We start from the raw sequence: 19,257 nt of genomic DNA on the forward strand, positions 1-19,257 counted from the left end.
GTACCAGATCTGGTGGTGCCTACAAATTGCTTTTGTGTGACCATAACAAGAAAAGTCCCTTATGGGTGATTTTGCTAGAGAAGACATATTCTGGGCTGGCCTGTGTCACTTTTTTGATTATTCAGACTTAAAGAAGGACAGGGAAGGTGTCACTATTTCATTTTGTCCTTTTTCATCTAATTGAAATTTCCTCCCACTTCTATGAACTAAATCTAGGTCTTTTTCTCTTTTAAAAAATTGCCTGAAAGATACTTTTTTTCATTTTACCTTAAGAATAACTTTAATGGTCTACATTTTAAGCCCATCCTCATGTAAGTGGCCTGCAAGGCTTCTGATATCTTATATTGTTTGTATTTCAAATTGCTTTTTTAAAATAAATCAATTCCATCTCAGCAAGACATTATTACCTTCTGCCCACACAAATGTTATCATCCACAATTTCCTCTCTTCCATCATAAAGCATTTATTGAAAAATAATTCTGATACTTAAAATCTAGGTATTGTATTGCATATTAATTCAATAACATAATTCCTATAGTAGAAAAAAATGTATGGGTAATAAATGGAAAATAAGCCTGGTAGATCTAATCTTCTGCATTGAACCAACAGAGGAACAACCAAGAAGATTAAGAGCCATGCACAAATCTCAAAGAAATGAGCGGCCTACCTAAAATTAGAAGCGACATCTTCTGATCATTACACGTTTTCCAGTCAGACCCACCAAAGGCCACACTAGAAAAATTATGAGCATCTGAGAATGCAAAGACATTTAAAATGCTTATATTTGACCAATAAATTTTTTCCATAAAGGATATCAAATAAGCACATTTTAAGGAGTTTATTTGAAACTACATTCTTTATCCACATTTAAATTCCATACCATGTTTCTATCTAAATTAAGATAAATGAATTTATCTCAATAGTGGGAACAAATTACTGCAATTTAAGCAATTTAAAGCCTAATCATTTCACCAATGATATTGAATACAGTACAGTTTGCACTGCAGTCTCCCCAAATTTATATATTGTCACATGTCTTGGGTCTTTAGGAGTGAAGTTTAGCATTTAATGCATAATGAGTCCTGTAATATTTTAATTCTAAATAGAACTAGGAAATCTAGGGTGAATATAAATGTAAAACAGTGAAACAGCTCTGCTGAGCACCTAAAAGCTAATCTTATACCCTTTTAGTTAAATCTAGTGATATTACAACCCAGTTATGCCATTAGTTCAGCCACAACCCAAGACAGAATACAAACTATTATGGGATGTACAGGTACCCACCCCCCACCTCCCCACGTATATGTTGAGGCTCAATCAGTAGCTCTAAAGGGGACTGTATTTGGGAATAAGCCCTTAAAAGAGATAATTAAGTTACAGTGAGGTCATTTGGGTGGGCCTTCATCTAGTATGAGCAGGTCCTCATAAAAAGAGAGCAGGACAACAGAGATCACAGAAGGAGGGCTGACTGACCTTGAGAGGACATAGCAAGGAGATGGCCAACTATAAGGCAAGAGACCTCCGAACAGACAACTTTGCTGACACCTTGATCTCGGACTTCTGGCTTCCACAACAGAACACTACATTTCTGTAGTGTAAGCCTCTAGTCTGCGGTTCTTTGTTATGTGGCTGTAGCAAACCAATGCACTTACTAAATCCAACACTTACTTTTTCCTCTAGCTTCTGGGCCTGTTTCCACAGACTCAGTTACCCGTTGATATACCCAATAACACAAAGATGAGCAGACCAGAGGGAGACTCGCGGTAAGTTGAGAGTATCTGTTTCCTAAGGCTACATCTTCCCATGAAACAGCACTTCTCCCTGGTCTGAAAAACCCATCCTGATTTCCTCCAGACTGAAGGCAGGGTTCTTCTTCACGGCTTTCAGTGGCAGCCATGCTACACCTCACAAACCACTTGTGCCTCTGCACACACCATACCACGCTGGCCTTGTTTCCGCTGCCCATCTATTCCTGATCTTGCGCATACATTCAAAGGAGAGGCTCATTCTATGGCCCAGGACTCTTCATCTAGGAGCTACTCATTAAAAGTTGTTGAGTGAATGAATGAATGAATGCAGAAAAAGATCTCTGCTTCCCCTGAAACAAGCCTGTAAATAACTAAGTCCCCACACAGCTCTAAGTACAGTCAAAATGCATTAAGTGAGACAGAGCTAAAAGGCAGTAAAATCTGTGGAAAGAAAGTGCTTACTGCTGAGTTATTTTTTAACAGGGAAGAAAGTGAACTGAGAATGAGAAAATAGAAAAAGTAGGAGCCGAGACCTTTACAATCTGAAAGGGCTGTATTTTGGTGCAGACTTGGCTAGACAAATGCTCATGTAAGGGAAGGAATCACAGAGCAATTGCTACAACTCAGCCCCTACAGCATCCAAATTAAAAGCAATGCCCCCACCATAAAGTTCAACAACCAAACACTCCAAGAGTACTCTGTGTGCAGCTGAAAAAATATAGGCAGAGCCCTGTAGGTAAAAACTACTCACCACCAAACAGAAACATGAGAGAACAGAGAATGAACAAACGGAAATGAATTATGTGTGTGCGCTCTTCTGGAGGACCCCAAAGAACCCCAAAACAGATGAGCTAATGTTAATGGTTTATGAGTGCTGTGGGGAAAGGTGGGTAAATCACAAAACCCCAGAAATAAGCAGTGGTTTGCTGTTTACTGTAGAGCTGAAGATGGAGTCTGGCCGACGCGGAACAGCCTCAGAAACCAGGCAAGCAGTTACACTGCTGTCTCTGCCCCTCCTCACTGATACTATTGTCCACCGTAAATAATGCATCTGCCTAGAATCAGATACAGAAAGAGCAGGAGCCTGACAGCGTAGGCATAACAAATGAGGCAGAAGGAAAGGCCTCAGTGCTCAAACAATGAAAGTGACCGTGGAAATCGTAATGTAGCAAGTTTGCAATATTGTGAGTAATAAAAATCTGTTAACATCTAGAGAGAATAAACCCAAAAGTAATAAGCAGCTAAACTTTATGAGGGAAAAAAAAGGCACACCAAATTTGATTGCTTTTCTGATGGAATTAGAAGATTGCTAGTTTAAGGAAGTGGACCAGATGTGATACATTTGAATTTTATTAGAGCATTTGGAGGAATGCTTCACACAATTTCCTTCATAAAACTAAGTGACTTTGGCTTGAACATGGACTGAGGTGACAACAAATGAAGGGAAACAATATCTTACGATGAATCTCGCTGGGGGAAGGTGTTTAAGAGGTGACACAAGGCGCCTGCTGTTTGCTCTGTAAAAAAGAGTAAGAGTGGCAGGTGGGAAAGTGAAGATTTATTGGATGGAGGATTAGAAACTTGGTTAGAAATGTGAATTTGGACAAAGTGAAAGCGAACAGATATATGAAGACACTTAGGAAAGTAAATATATTTGGGGAATAGTTGCAAAACTGCGGAAAGAAAAGAAACTGGAAATTAATAATACAGAGAATCCCTTGGGAGAAAGAAAAAGAAACTAGGAATTAATAACACTGAGAATCCTCTGGTTTGCTATAAATATGAACAGTAATATAGGAATAAAATACAGGCTTCAAAGACACATTATATGCCTTGCCCCAAAGTAAATTTTTTAGGTTCAAAAGGGCTGAGTTTTACTCATCTTTGGATTGTATCATACAAAATTTCCCCTTTAAATTCAGCTCTAAGACTACTCAGACAGTTGAAATGAACATTCCGTTGCAAGGGCGGGTCACCCGCAGTCCCTCTGAGGTGCGGGTTTGCTTTCTATCTGCCTCTCTCAGCTGCGCCCCCAACTATTTCTGGGTAAAGGAACTTCGTGAGTACTAGAAAATATTAAAGGTGGGGTCAAGCCCTGTAGAAACTATGAGACAACTGAAGAAGCTGCCAATACTTAGTTGCAAATTAGCAGATAATGAGAAACGAGATTGAATCACACCACACCTGTGTTTTGAGTTCCTCAACTGGCTTTCTGTGCCACAGGGGTGGTAGCTAACAGCCTCTCTCTCCTGCCCTTCCTCTCCCTGTTCCGTGCTGCCTTTCCAGCGGTTCCCACGGACACTGCACAGCACAGGCCTCCTGTCTTCACATGAGCTGCTACCTCCACTTGTTGCAAGTTCTTTTATCTTTTTCTCGGATTTTCCTGGCGAAACTGTGATCACCCTTGAACACTTGTCCCTGCTGTCACCTTCTTTGAGAAGTTTCCCAAGAGCTTCCTGTAGAGCTCATACCTCTTTGGCGCCACCAAAGCTCTCTGATCTGTTTGGTCACACGATGGACCCCAAGGTGCACCGGGGACTATTCCACTCTTGTTCCTCTCCCACATACCAGCATCCTGCGATTCTAACATCATCCGTGGTCCAGGCTAGCAATTCAAACTATGTGATGAAATGAATTTGCTGAATTCACATGAAAGAGACACTAGGCTGAAGGGCTAGCACGGTTGTTTTGTTTGATAAAAGGGAGCACACTGGAATGAACTGCAATGATCACGAATGTGCAGAAAGACTTTCAGCACTGGTAACTACAGGGACACCAGACATTTTAGTTAAATAAATGGAAGATAACAGCAATTACAGAAAATATTTAATTTCTTAGGGTATAAGTAGGAGTCATGTGGTACTTTTAGACTATTTTCTTTAAAAATACGTCAAAAAAGCATTGTGAAAAGCCCAAAACAACTTTTTGAAAGTGACATTTTACACCAGGTATTTAAATTATGTTTTCACTGTGAGTTTATTCAGAGTAATTGTACAATAAAGAAAAGCACTTGGCTTCGGGTCACTATGCACACATAGCTAAATTATGCAATTAGATGACATGTAATTAACCAGAATAGTAACACAGCCAATCTAAGGGGGCCAGTGTGGGTCTGAGTGACTCATAAAAGCATTCTGCAGTTAAGTGATAGGCACCTGTGAGCACAGTGAATTGCAGTTGACCTCTGAATAACGAGTCCCTGCTGTGACTCTGGAGATAATGGAAAGACAGCTCAAGGATGGGGCGGTGTCAATGGAAGTTCTGCCCAAGAGGAGCTGAGGTGTCATCGTGATTCTCATCCAAACTTCTAACGAGACTGGAAATCTGTAACCATACTGCTGCTGTCATTATCACACTGACCCTCCCAATACCAGAGCCACGGGGAAACAACACTAGTTAACGCTCACTTTAAGTCAAAGAAGGTGAGTACTCAGGCTGACCAGTCAGTACATAAAAACCAGGGCGGGAGCTGTCCAAATGCACCTTTCCCCTTTTCCTTTAGTGCTTTATATATGGCAAGCATAAACGAATTAATAAAGTCATGCTCAAGAGACATGATGCCTTTTTCAAAGAAAGGATTTTAGTCATCATGTTTTGTGTCTTGTTTTGAGGGAGGATCTTTGATTTTTGCTTGCTTCTTTAACACGTGGAAGCACTGCAGTCTTCAAAGGGTTCAAAATATAGATGAGAAAGCATCCTTCAAGAATTGGCCAAATTACCCTTCTCCTTATCAAGAGAAGTCTAGCAAATGCCTTACTTGCTAGATGCTACCAATTTTTTTATCTTAAAATTTTAAGTGAGAAAAAAAGCCATTTAGTTATGTGTTCTGCAGTCCCTAACACCATTTATCCCATTTATGCTTACGGCATCTGCCTTAAAAAAGCTTATTGTCTGTCAAAGGAATCAAATCTTGTATTTTTCTTTTCAAAGAGGCTTGAGTATATACAATATATCCTGATGGCTTAATTCAATTTGAATATATGAAAATCTAAAAGGAGACCTATTAAGATGTTATCTGGTAGAGGAATGGCGAATTATTCTTTTTGCTTCCTGCTTACTATCTCTCTATAATGGTGATATACTACTTGTGTGAAAATGGAAAGAAAAAAATTGTTTTATAGAAGATAGAAGAAAATCTTGTTCTAGGTAGCTGTCTACCTCATTTGATGGCCTAAACTTTAAGGAAGCCGTGTTTGATAACGCTGGCATGCTTTGGTGCTTCTCCCCCGGTGAGGGGACCCTCAGAGGGAGCATCTGAGTTGTTACCACTCAGTGCCTACTATGGATCGGCCCACCTTACAGATGGTAATTTGCATTTGGAGAAGACGGGAGGACAGGAAGCAGGAAGGGAGGAAAAAGAAGCTAGAGGCACATGTACTTCTGAGGCTTCATTCAAAACAAGGAGTTAATGCAATCAGTTTGGTGAAACAAAATTTACTAAATAGGTTGGAGGCGCAGAGATGAAAGGTGATACAGTGACCAGTAATCTTATTCCCCAACCAGCTCTATAGTGACCAAAGAGTCAGAGACCATGGTTCATGGAAGAGTGGCTGAACGCATAAATCCCAGAGCAGTTTGCTCCCCTCTGTTCCTCCTCCCAGGCCTTGTAGACAAGAGGAACTTTCAAAAACCTAAGTAGTCTTAGAGCAAAAATTTTAATGCCTTGGTTTGTAAGCTTCTTTAAATGCAGAGACTGTAACAAAGCAGATCTAGCAAAATAGCGGCCCTCAGCCTTTCGCCAGGATGCTCTGTGAGGTGGTGTCCGGCATCAAGCCCTTGTGCTGGCTACAGATTTTCAGATCCGTTGGTTTGGAAGTACTGCGCACTGTCCTACCTTTGGGGATGTATTGAGCTTTGGGGTCCAAGGACAAAATGATGTCTATGATAAAGACAGAAACCTTCATAAAATAGTAGTGTTTGTTAAGTGTTGAGTCATCTATCTATCTATTTTTAAGTCCTCAGAATAACCATGCAGGGTAATTATCGCCACTATTTTACAGATAAACAAAATAAATCTGAAAAGGTCCAATTTCATAATTTTGCCCAAAGCATACACAACTACTCAGGATTGCAGCTGAGATGCAACTTCTGGCCCGATGAGGAATCCTAACCTCCTCCTTGCCCTTCTTTTAAAGACAGCAGCAGCAGCCAGACACCCTGTTCATGGGTTAGCAAGCTTTAACCTCTGGGTTAGTGCTTCATGGTTACTGTACGCCCTCTTTCTCTTGGTCGCCCTTGCCCTCCTTCTGACACCAGTTTTGAATCCTCTTCCTATTAAACTTTTGTGGCATTTGAGACACCTTCCTTGAAAATTTCTTTAGTGGTGTCTGCAGATCTTCTAAGAAAAAGTGCCATAAAAATAATATTTAAACAAAATACCACATAATATGGAAATTATATTTAGGTTTTTAGGCATCCTGGATATGAGACAAGTAAATTCTCTTTGAGCTTCCGTATTGCTACACACAGATAAATACGCACACATGCATACACATGATTAGAGACATTTTTCCATCAGAAACCGTATTTGCTTTTGAAATAATTATTCAGTGTTGCTCCACACCTAGCCAAGATTTCCATAATGCCTGAATAAATATGAGTGGAACACTGAGATTCACTGAGTTTCTCTTTTCATAGTGTGAAAAATAATGACTATAAAATGTATTTTAATAGAGAAAACAGAACCATCTCTAATGCTTTGTAGGATGTGGCCTTCCCATCCCTGGGAAGCTGACCTTCTGACAGCTATAAAATCAAACCAACGAGTTTCATTTCCTATGGCCACAGAATCATTTTTTTAAGTAAGCAAACCCACAATGTGAGACAATATACAAGATTATCCAGTTTTTCTAAAGGAGACAGGCACAGGCATCAATAGAGAAAGAGAAACTCCATTAAAATAATTTAGCAAACTCAGTTATCGGTCAGACACACACAATGATAAAAGTCCATTCAAATAAAAAAGTCAGAATGCTTACATAAAGAAAGATAGATGACAATACACCAACTGGAAATAAACATATATATCAATCTGAAGTCTATTCAGCTTTGAAAGGTGAACAGGGCCCTAAAATGTTCTGTATGTAGTTTTTCTTCCAGAATTACTAAGGGACAGAGGGGAAAAACTAAGAAAATTTTGAAGTAAATTCTAAATTATAAAGAGAGAAAAAAATTTTAAATAGCAAACATGTTGCTTTGACTCCTTGTCTCAAAAGATTTTTGAAAATTTTATCATAAATGATTTGAATGGTAGATTTTCTAGATATGAGACAAATTATGCCACTGCAAATTATATGGCAAGTGGAAAAAAAATCAGAAGGCTGATTTCCAATTCATGTTTGGTATTTAAATGCCACATCGATACCCAAATGCTGTGGCAAAATAATCAAATAAATTATTGTTGTCTTTTAAACTGCTGTGTCCTTCGGTCTATACTCATTAAAATATATGACTTGAAAAAGAAAATAGAAAAAATATATATGCCTTGCTGTGGTTTACTCACTACAGAAATTCAGAGTATCAATCACCCCTGGTAGCTTTTATTGCTTTCCAGGCAGTGAGAGCTGTATTTTATTGACTCTAGGCATTTAATTAGCAGGTATTATTAAAGTGCAATTTTCCACATTAAACTCTTTTCTACGTAACTAGCTTCCTGGTATACAGACTTGTCTAGTGCCAGGGTTCTTCAGTTCACTCAACAGACAGCTAATAACTCATCTTTGTCTGTTTTCTGATTCTACAGGGTGCATTATTTCTGCTGTCAAACACTGTTTTGACCTTTTAAGCAAAAAAGACATGACAAATGACTATGAATCCAGTGCAGAAATTCTATCCAATAATGATCTAGATTTACTATAAATGATAGGATGAAAATTTGAGAGGTAAGTATACATTTCATATGGTTCCTGTAATGTATGAAGAAATATTGACGCAAATTAGCCCATCTGATCAAAGGCATTTATTTTAGAGAAAATTCGGAATCAGTGGAGTTTTCTCTCTTTTTTACAGAAATTCACTGGGTGTAATGCTTAAGTCACAAATCACTTTTCAGTGGTAACTTTTGTGAAATGACCTCTAAGAAGACAGCACTACTGATTATGTAACAGTGTTGCTATGCTGCAACGTCAGCTTTCTATCACAAGACAATAAATAAAACAATAAAAATCTGGCTATGTTTTTAAACAAAAACATCTTCTAAGTCAGCTGCTACTTCCAAGTGTTGGACTGCAGTTCCTGAATGATGGTAGCATTAGAAATGACAAATGGTACAAAGAATTATGCCAGTTTTTGAAAAATTCAAACTTTGAGACATTTGAATTGATACCATGTTCAATAAAACATTCCTTACAGAAAACGTGCTGTACAATTAGTTAAAAAGTTTTTATAATGCTTTGACTATGATCGGCCAGTTGGAAAAATTATCAAATAAATAATCTAGCTCTGGCTGTTTTGCAAGAAAGCTGATCTTTCCTAGTAGCAAAGATTAATCATTGCTTTAAAAAAATTAGAACAAAGCTAGCACATTTTCTCTTGAATGCACAGTAAGTACACCACAGTTTGTCTAATCATTATCAATATGGCATAGTTTAATAGATTGATATAAATAATTTCACTGAAAAAATCATCTGCTGCACGCTAGGATAAGGCTATAGAGCTCTGCCTTGTTACCTAGCAACTGGGCAAGTAACTGCCATTCTGAAAAAAATCCTTATTTTTTTAAGGTGGAAAGAATGTTCATAAAATTGCATATTAAGATGTTAATTAAGCCCAAGTATTTATTAAAGTACAATCACCAGCAATTTCAGATGCATATGGATTTGCAGTATGTTTTGAAGTGCCAGGCAGTTATGAAAACTCTCAATATTTAGAACTGCTGTTTATATTGATCACAAATAACATTCTAAACATTTTTAAAGGAATCACCATCATTATTAATTTTTTTATTTGCAGTGTTTCATAGACAAAGGAATTCCAACAAGATCTTACACACTGACTTCTGTTTATTGAAAAGGCAATGCTTGTTTGTTTAAATACAGTATGAATGTTCTGATTAATTAGTTTACTGCAAGGGACCTCAAATTACATTTCATGCAACAGCTTAGCGGATTAAATCTGTAACATCTAGGGAAATTTGGCTTGCTAGATAATCTAAGTTTTGTTCGAATTTCGCTAAAACTCTGGATTCCAAGACTATGCATAAAGTCTCTCTAAAAGAGCAACAGATGATTGGGGCAATTATATGATTTGACTTCTGAGGTCTCGGCACAGGGCCAGTCCTGAAATCCCAATCTGAATGCGGTTTCTCCTGGTGCATGATACAGGCTGACCGGCCAAGGCCCACGTGATGCTCACAAGAGCTGGGAAAACCATTCCCTGTTGTACAACAAGCAGAGCTTGTTCAGGGGCAGAGACAGCTGTGCTTGACAAGGTCATCCAGGAACCTAACCCCAGTGCTTACATAGTGCTCCTGTGTGGACAGTATGATACTTTCACTTACATTCATTTACAATGCAGAGACACAATTAAAAAAAAACTCTAAATTATTGCATGGAATTAATCTAAAGAATTCTGATTTAAGCAGAAGTGAGCTGGGAATAAAGTGCTTCAGTCTACCACATTGTTTTCGTTGGCTTGTGCTCATTCTCACAATACTCAGGCCCATACTCTGATTTGAGAGAATCATCGGTATTCAATGTGCTAAATAAATCATATTTATTCTAAATCTATGTGAGGATAGAAAACAACCCATTTGAGTCGGGTGTGGGTTTAGGCGAGGGCAGCAGTTCACAAACTGCAGTTTTTCTAACAATAAGTTGAAAATAATTGCTTGTGTGCTCACTTCTTGCTTGAGAGGAATGGAAATGTTTTCCGTGGTTGTAGTGTTTTCTTTTTAAGCAAGGACTCCACGTACATGATCTCATTCAGCTTCCTGGCTCTGTCTCCCATGGTAAGCATATCCAGATACGGGCATCTGAGTGACAGAAACTTCAGCCAGGGTGGCCCCGCTGAGGGGCGCACCAGTTGGTAAGCTACGCGCAGAGCCAGGACTCAAGTCTTGATCCTCTGTTCCATTTATAAAACACTATGATTTTAAGTCTGAGTAAAATCATTTCACTTAACATAGAAAATGAATTTGATTTGCTGTAATGTGTCCTGTACACATAAACATACTGGCCTGAAGAACTGGCGACCGTGCCCTTGTATGTGCCAGGCATTCTCAGAGTGAGGCAATGTCATGGTCCCTGCCCTCACATAGCTGAGCCTCAGAGAATATAATGTGGGCGTGCAAAGGGACCAACACTCAGATGCAGAAAGTCATTCAGGGAAAGACTGGAATACTCTACATCCATAGTTATGGAAAGCTCTGGAAAAAAAGGATAGGATTTAAACAGCAGAAGCCAAAAAGCTGGAGGGAAGCGAGTGTGTGACACAGTACTTATCGACCATAGTCTCCACAGTTTGCACGCACGTTGAGTTGCCTTCGCTATAGAATGCTTCATTTTGTCCAACTATAAAGAGTTTACTTTCATTTACTTTAGTGAGATCATTAAGACATTTTACAGCTCTTTGATAAATTGTACCATTTAAAATAAACTACCCTGAATTTTAAAATCAGAAGGAAGATTGCCTAATTTATACCACTCATTAACTTGATTCTGTAATAGTAAAAGATTTCAGACATTTGTTAGATTAAGGATCGTTTGGACTGAGTCTAAAGAACTTCTAAATATTGGCATCTTGATTTTAGTGTGCTCATTACACACTTACCGCTATGGTATTTAGAGTCTCTCTCCCCAGGTACCATCTACAGAGGGAGCCGCCTGGATGTGTGTCCAGCAGCCCGAAAAGAACCTGGAGGTCCGGCCTGGTAAACCCAATCATCTGCTTGACATTTCCACAGTGATGCCAAGATTCTCAGACCTAAAATGCTTAACACAGAACCTTTGATTCCTTTTTTTCACAGGGATCTCAATCTCGTCTATCATTGACTTCCTTACTGAGGCCAAAAAATTCCCCGATCATCCATAATTCTGTCTTTCTCCTTCTTTTTTTAAAAATTAATTTATTAGCAAGATCTCTACATTCGATCTCCAAAATATTCCCCAGAGTCTGATTTCAGATGGCAAATTTAAACTGTTCCACAAAACTTTTCTTCTTCAATGCTTAACAAAATGAGAAAAAAAGAAGCAAACAATTAGAGAAAGCAGAGGGAGGGGAATGTGGAGGGAAAGAGAAACAACAGTAACTACTCAAAGGAAGGAACAAAACAATAAACTTCAAAACTGGCAGCCAAGGCGAAAGGAACAGAAGATCCTGGAAAAGGTTAAGGAGGCAAGCTGTTTTATTCTTAACCTGTTCCTACTCCCGAGAGAGGTGAGTCAACAAACCCTGAGAGTTTTCACCAATAAACCTAAATTTGGAGAAAAACACCTCAGTGAGTATCTTTATCTGTTGCTTCTCTCCACCAATGAGCAAAGGAAACGTACAAAGGTAAAGGGCTTATTCAGTGCAACCAAAGTCTCCAGGGCTGCCCAAGGTATTGGGAGAACCATGAAGTCTCAAGCTATCTTGAGGGTATTTGCTGGTTCAAATGGAAGCTTAAGTATAAAAGGTTAGTCTCGTTAATTCCTTCTCTCCCTCCCAATTTTGTGAATGAATGCTGAGAGGCATTCACTCATATCTAAGAAGTACAGCCCAGGAAATCTACTCAGGACTCCATATAGCTTAGGCTGAGCTCCCTCTGCAATCTCTTCAGACCAAAGAAAAGTTGACAGATCTAGGAAATAAATCAGAACTAAAGAAGCACACTGGTCTCCAAAAGGATAGAAGAGATTTAAGAAGTTGTTCCCACTAGGCTTTGGCAAAGCTGCCCAACCAAGATGACAAGGCACAGGGAGTGGAGAGGCAAACATTTAAAGGTAGAAGGAAAGAGGAGGGGGAATTCTTACATAAACTTCCTACTATGGAAGAATGGCTTCAATAAAGCTTGCAGTTTCAGGACAGAATAATGAAATTTGAGATGAAAGAGGTATTATAGATATAAGCACAAACACTGAAGATCAAAAAACATGATTTTAGAATCAAGAAACCAGTTAGGAACATTAGAAAACACAGTAGACATTGCTAAAAAGTGAATTACTGTTACAGAAGAAGGTATTCACAGAGGGGACGTGAAACTATTAAAAGGTAAAGTAATAGACAGGAAAGAGACACAAAGACAATCCCAAAAGGTCTCTGTTTTCCCTGCAGGGGTGACAATATCAATGAAACAAAAGATTATAATCAAGACATGATTATAATATCAGATTTAAAAAGCACATCTTAGTGTAAATTTTGATACAGAATATTCAATACATAGATATATCTTAGCTATGTGGAGAAAGATTCTTTGGGATCCAGGCAGAAAAAACCACATACAAAGGGGCCTTGCTCTGTGAAGCAATACTAAACGCTATTAAACAATGATGTGGTGGGTGCAAAATTGTAGGAGAAAGAAAACATGGCATAAGAATATTATACTCAGCCATGATGTTGTTCAGTTATAAAAGCTACAGGAAGATGTCTACAGATATTAAAAAATGAAACAACCTAGGCAATTAAGGGACGAATCAAAGTGGTCAGTCAGAAGCAGGGAAGGCTTCGGGAAGGCCTGGAGAACACCGGATGTACTTTAAGAATTCATAAATAACCCTAGCAATTAGGGTTACAGACAAGAAAGTAAATGACCTAAGTATGGTCAGTACAAATTACTTAAGAAATCATTGCTAGCTGAGAAAGATGGGAAACGGCAAATCTTTTAGAGTAAGAATCAGTCTCATTAACATTGGAATTTGCAGTTTAAAAATACAGTAATTCCAGCTTGAAGTCATTTCACTGTGCAGCTAACCAAGCTTAATTCCAAGGCCCTTTACCTAATGCGTGATTGTCTTTCCTCTGCCTGGGTGGGGCAGGGCGCGGGGGGGGGGGGGGGCGGTCACACAATGCTCTCACTCTGCTGTGTTTTCATAAAGTTTGTAAAATACACCCCATATTCCTAAAGAGGGTTCCTAAATTGCATAAACTTCCCACAAAATCCCAGTCCTGCTCTAAACCATTTTTTAAAAATCACCATTTTCTAACCACAGAGGGAAATATTTTAGGAAATAATTCTTGCGGTAAGGAGACATTCGTTTGACAACCAACCATTACTTAGTTTTTCTTACCCCCACTTTTTCCGTTGTTAAATGCAAAAACAAATTTTAATGCTTTTTATTTTAAAACAGTATCTGTGGTGTGGCTCTCCTGTTATAGATCGTATCTTTCTATCTGTGCATCCATTTATTGATCTCTTTATACACATAAAAAATGCTTGAAGTGATGTTACACTAAAAATGGTTGTTTGTAGGTGGTGAAATTTGAGGTAATTAAAATATTTTAATGTTTTATTATGTGCATTTCCTGAATTACTTACTGAGTCATATATCAAATATTTTAAAAATAATACCATTTTCCCTTTAAAATGCTAGTAATTAACAGATAATACTAACAACTTATTGTTTTTTGTGTTTCTAGGATTTCAAAAAGTCCTTCAAACCTTGACACTTTGCATCTGTCCACATCTTTTCTCTCTGGTGCAGCCGCTACCCTCACTGACTCACTGTCACTTCTCGTCTGGACTGCTTTTTCAGTCCTTCATGCGGTGATGCTCTGCCATCCTTGCCTTGGTCTTTACAAAGAAGCCAGTGCATTCTTCTCAAAGCTAAGGCTACCGCACTTCTGCTTTAAATCATCCATGTGCTATTTATCTATCATCTCTATCCTCTACCTACCCATCTATTGATCTATGTATCTATCCATCATGTATCATGTTTACCTATCTATCCATCTAACATCTATGTCTGTCTACCTAGGAACCCATCTGTCATCTATCTATCTGTCTATTTATCTATCTATCACCTATCTATCCATATATTATCTATATCATTAATCATCTATCATCTATCTACTTATCTGCCTATCTATCCATCCATCTACCTATTATCTATCTATCAATCATCTATCTATTTGTCTATCTACCTATCTATCACCATCCACCCAGCCATCTTTGTGGTGCTATGGCATGAACCTGGGCCCTTTACACTGAGCTACACTGCCAGATCTCCCCTCAAGCTCTCCCTAAACTGCATGAATGGGACCTGAACCTCAGCCTTCCTAGGTGCTAAGATTTCAGGCATGTACTAGTGCACCTGGTGTTAAATCATTTTTTAGAATAAAGTCCAAAACTCTTTGAGGTGACCAACAAGGCTGACTGGAGATCCAGCCACACTGGACTGTTCTGTTCACCAAGTGCACAATACCTGCTCCCACAAGAACTTAGCCACGTGCTGTTTGCTTGGCCTGGAGGGCTCCCCCACCCCCCGCACTCCTGCATGATTTGTGCCCCCCCCCGCCCCCCCGTCAGTCTCTGTCAAAGGGATGCTTCCTGGGGAGATCTCTGAACAGCTTCTAAAAGCAGAAAGCCTCCCATTCCACATCACCCTCAAGCACTTCTCCCTGCTCGCTGGCACTTAACGAACTTATCATGGTCTGAAATTATCCTCTTCATTTATTTCCTTGTTTTGTTATCAAGCCTTAGATCCACCATAAGAAACAAGAACCTTGTTTTTTCACCATTGTAGTTCCTGCTTGAAGAAGATATCTAGAGGATAGCACACATCCAATAAATACAAACATCCAATAAAAAAAAGTTCTCCAGTGAAGGCATACACACAGAGATTCTTTCCTTATGAAAAAAGGAACACTGTGTTGCAAAGTTCCAATTTTTTTTTCTAAATTAGTTGTTTATAGTTGAGGATACATGTTTTTTCAGACTAGGTACAGTATAAACAGTAAAAATCAAGGTTAACTTACAAAGTCTATTGGATTCATAATGGACTAAAATCCTGCATATATGAAACAAAAATGCTAGAAAATCAACATGAATTATCACTGGAGATAAAAGAATTAAAGTGGATCAATTTATCTGAATAAGAACAAGTTACAATTATTATTCATCACTTAAACTGTTGGAGACTCTTGTGGGTATTCTGCAGGGAACATCAGAGCATTTTTAAGGAGTATAGAATTCTAGCTTTTGGCCTTGGTTTTTACATTGGGTGTAATTTCGCTTTGAAATTTATATCTTTGGCTTTTTGATAACAGGCTCTTTGCTAGCACCACATCACTGTGTTTATCAGTCATCCCTGAGTCATGGTATCAACAGCACAAGAGCGTAAAGAAGAGGAGTTGGTGTACGAGTGTTTGATTTGAAGGTACCTCAGCTAAGAGCAGTGTGTGGGACAAAAGAGAAGCTTCTCCCGCTGGCTAGGGGGATAATTCATCTCCAAGACAGCCTGCTCTGGTCTGTAGCAGCTCTGAGTGGGGACACGGAGGAGAGTCAGTTTGTAAATAATGTTGCAACCTGGGAGGGACTACCTACTTCTAATTCGAGGCTTTATCCCAAATTTACTTGGCATGAGTTTTTATGACTAATCTACCAGTAGGGAGAAATAAATAGCATCATTCATATCAGGAATACCAACCAACCCCAAGGAGAAACCGAGGAGGCAACATCAGACTTCCCATTCTGGAGAGAATGCTGCAGTGCAAGAAAACAATGTGAAAAAATTATTTTTACAATAAATTGACAGCTAAGACTTGAAAAAATGAGATACTAAGAAAGAGATACTTCATGGCTTACAGATCTTTTCTGCAGAGATAAATCATAGGGTGAAGAAAAGCAACTGATTTTTACACTTACATTCCATATTCCTAGAAAAATAACCACAACATGATCTTAATTTCTAAACCTAGGGAAATGAGACTTTTACAAACATTACACAACACAAGCATACCACCTGTTGCAGTTGTAGCAACACGCAAATCATTTTCAGGTCATAATTAAAATAAAAAATGATAAAATGATCGTGAAAGGTTATAATTGAAACGAACTTTTAAACAAGCCAGGATGCTAAAATATTCTTGAAATACAACCTTTTTTGTTGCCAAGAAAATGTCTGGGGTTTAAAATGGTCCTACAAGCCAGCCCTGACCTGTGTCAGTGGCACTGCAGGACTATGGAGCACATGGCCACGCAGTGCTGGTGTGGCAATGACTCCCGTGGGCCCCCAGGGGTTCAGCCCGCTCCTGACCCCAGCAGAGAGGTCAGAAGGTGGCAAACTTGGAAATTTTGGGAAAATCTCAAAGCAGTCATTGAGTCTTCTGATCTCGTTCTTGTAATTCATCCTCTGAGGTTAGAAGTTTCACTATTTCCAAATCCAATGAGCTGCATTGTAAGAATCATTTATAGGACAACTATCTGAAATTTCCCTAAAACAATAATACACTGTAAAGTATTCAGGAACAGAGGAGATCAGAACATACTCTTTTGCTTCGTCTAGTTCAAGTTTTGGACTAACTTTCCCCCAATTATCACATAAGAAAACTTTCAGTAAGTCTTTGCTCAGCAAATATAAGAATCAAGAGAGAGATCATCACACATAAAGATTTTTGTGGAATTACTTATGGATCTTCATCTACATAAGACAACAGACTCACAATTTTTAAAGAAAAGTAACTCAGTTTAATCATATGTTGATTCCTTTTAAAAGAACCACCTCATGAGGCTATGAGCAGAAGACAAAACTCAGAGAACAGGAATGGTTTTTATCTCACACTAGAATTAGAAGAAAGGTTAATTTTTACATGAAAATTACAGCTATATAAAAATAGATTTCTGAAACAATGTGTTATTGACAGTTATGTGGGAAGATAAATGCACTCTTGTAAATGTTCCTTCTCAAGCAACTTATTAAAAATATTGACAATACTGCATTTTGAAAACAATCATTTTAAAGAAGCCAAATATTAATCCAAAAGTAAAGGCATTATAGCTGAATAAGACATGACAGCTTCAACTCTTCCACTCAAAGAAATATGTACACAAGTTTTTCAAAGTTTGCTGTTATAAAACACAATGCCTAACATTTATGCTTTGGTACTGGCTACTGCCCACAGAAGGAAAAAGGGAAAAACCAGGTATCCAACTGATACATTTGGATTTTGTGCATGCTTCTGTTAATTCTACATAAAACCTTATACTTCAGTTATTGGTACTGACAACTGTATATGCTGGCCAGGCCTAAATTACCACTATACAGCCCAAAATGTGTAAAAACATATCAATGAATACACACATGTTTTAGTCATGATCATTAATGACTTTTATGAAGCAGCTCTTCTAATTAATTTTGCTAATTTAATTTCCCTCCCAGGTAACGTGTCATACGTTGACACCGGCATTCGATTAGAAACAAAGCCATCCATAACCTCTGCCTGGTGCCTCTAGACTGTGCCAATGCTCTAAACACTGACATATATTTCAATACCATATTTAGAGAACATGTCTGCCTTTCATTTAGAGAAAGAATAAATGTGCTTCCAAACATGTAGGGCTAAAAATACTTATTCAGTGAATGGTGCTAAAAAGACTGACTTGATAATAAACTGGAAAACAGCTGCCAATATTTAAAATAGCACAATAATATCATAAATGGTCATTAGGAACACTATTCCCACATAATTCACTGTCTGCTAATTTTTATATACAATAACTTTGAACAAACACCATCATCTAAAAGGAAGCAATCTTCTAACATTTCTGATCAAATGTAGCACTTACAGTATACAGATGAGAATTTACCAGAATTCAATTCATGGACCCAGATTTGGTTAAACCTGCAAACTTTTAGATTATTAACTGCTCAGAGGTTAGCATTTTATATGCTGACGAACGAATGTACTCACGCAGTTTAAATGACAGCTACTCAAATTCACATTTAATCTTGCACCATGCTGTATCGGTATTTTGAAATGATCTCACTGGATATTTGATACCCAAGAAGAGCCAAAGCACTCCGTTCAGTCTGGTTCCCCTTATGAACAATGAACAATATGGATTCTCTCCTTTCTAATACACTCTGTAGTCACTGAGGAAGAGAAACAATTAATTCTACTAACAGACCAGAAATGCATCAAGCACAGGAATCCCACCTAATGCAGCAAAATTAAGTTGGACAAAGAGCAATTGCGGGGCAAAGTTCTCCTCTCTGAACCAGGAACTCTCATCCTTCATTTCTTTTCCCAACACTGCATTTCCCTACGCACTGAGATCCAGGGGGAAAAAGCCTTTGTAACACCGTTTTCGTGTGACACAGGTCACTAGGCCTCCCAGGTAGCCCAGGCTTTAGTTTCTACGCCGCGCTCCTTTCTCCTGCCTCCACGAGGACCGCTGCCACCGCGCTGAGCGCTCCCGCGACTGACGCGACAGAGCCGAGCGCTTGTGAAGGAGCCCGAACCGCGGCAGGACGCCAGCCCCGGTCATCACAGCCCGTTCTGTCTCGGAGCTGTCAACACTACGGACTCAGACAGCCCAGACACCACCAGATCCGCCTCGCGCAAGCTCCTCTGCTGGACACCAGGAGCACAGGTG

The 19,257-nt window shown here is 38.8% G+C and overlaps 1 protein-coding gene across 34 annotated transcripts in view; it reads right to left on the reverse strand.

Moving 5' to 3' along the window:
* Nucleotides 1-19,257, reverse strand: part of Anks1b (ankyrin repeat and sterile alpha motif domain containing 1B) — a 1,068,230-nt gene that overhangs the window by 110,153 nt on the left and 938,820 nt on the right. The window lies entirely within an intron of this gene.

Source organism: Cavia porcellus, unplaced genomic scaffold (genome assembly GCF_034190915.1).
Source record: "Cavia porcellus strain 051 isolate PalLab524CR breed Dunkin Hartley unplaced genomic scaffold, mCavPor4.1 scaffold_8, whole genome shotgun sequence".
NCBI lineage: Eukaryota > Metazoa > Chordata > Mammalia > Rodentia > Caviidae > Cavia > Cavia porcellus.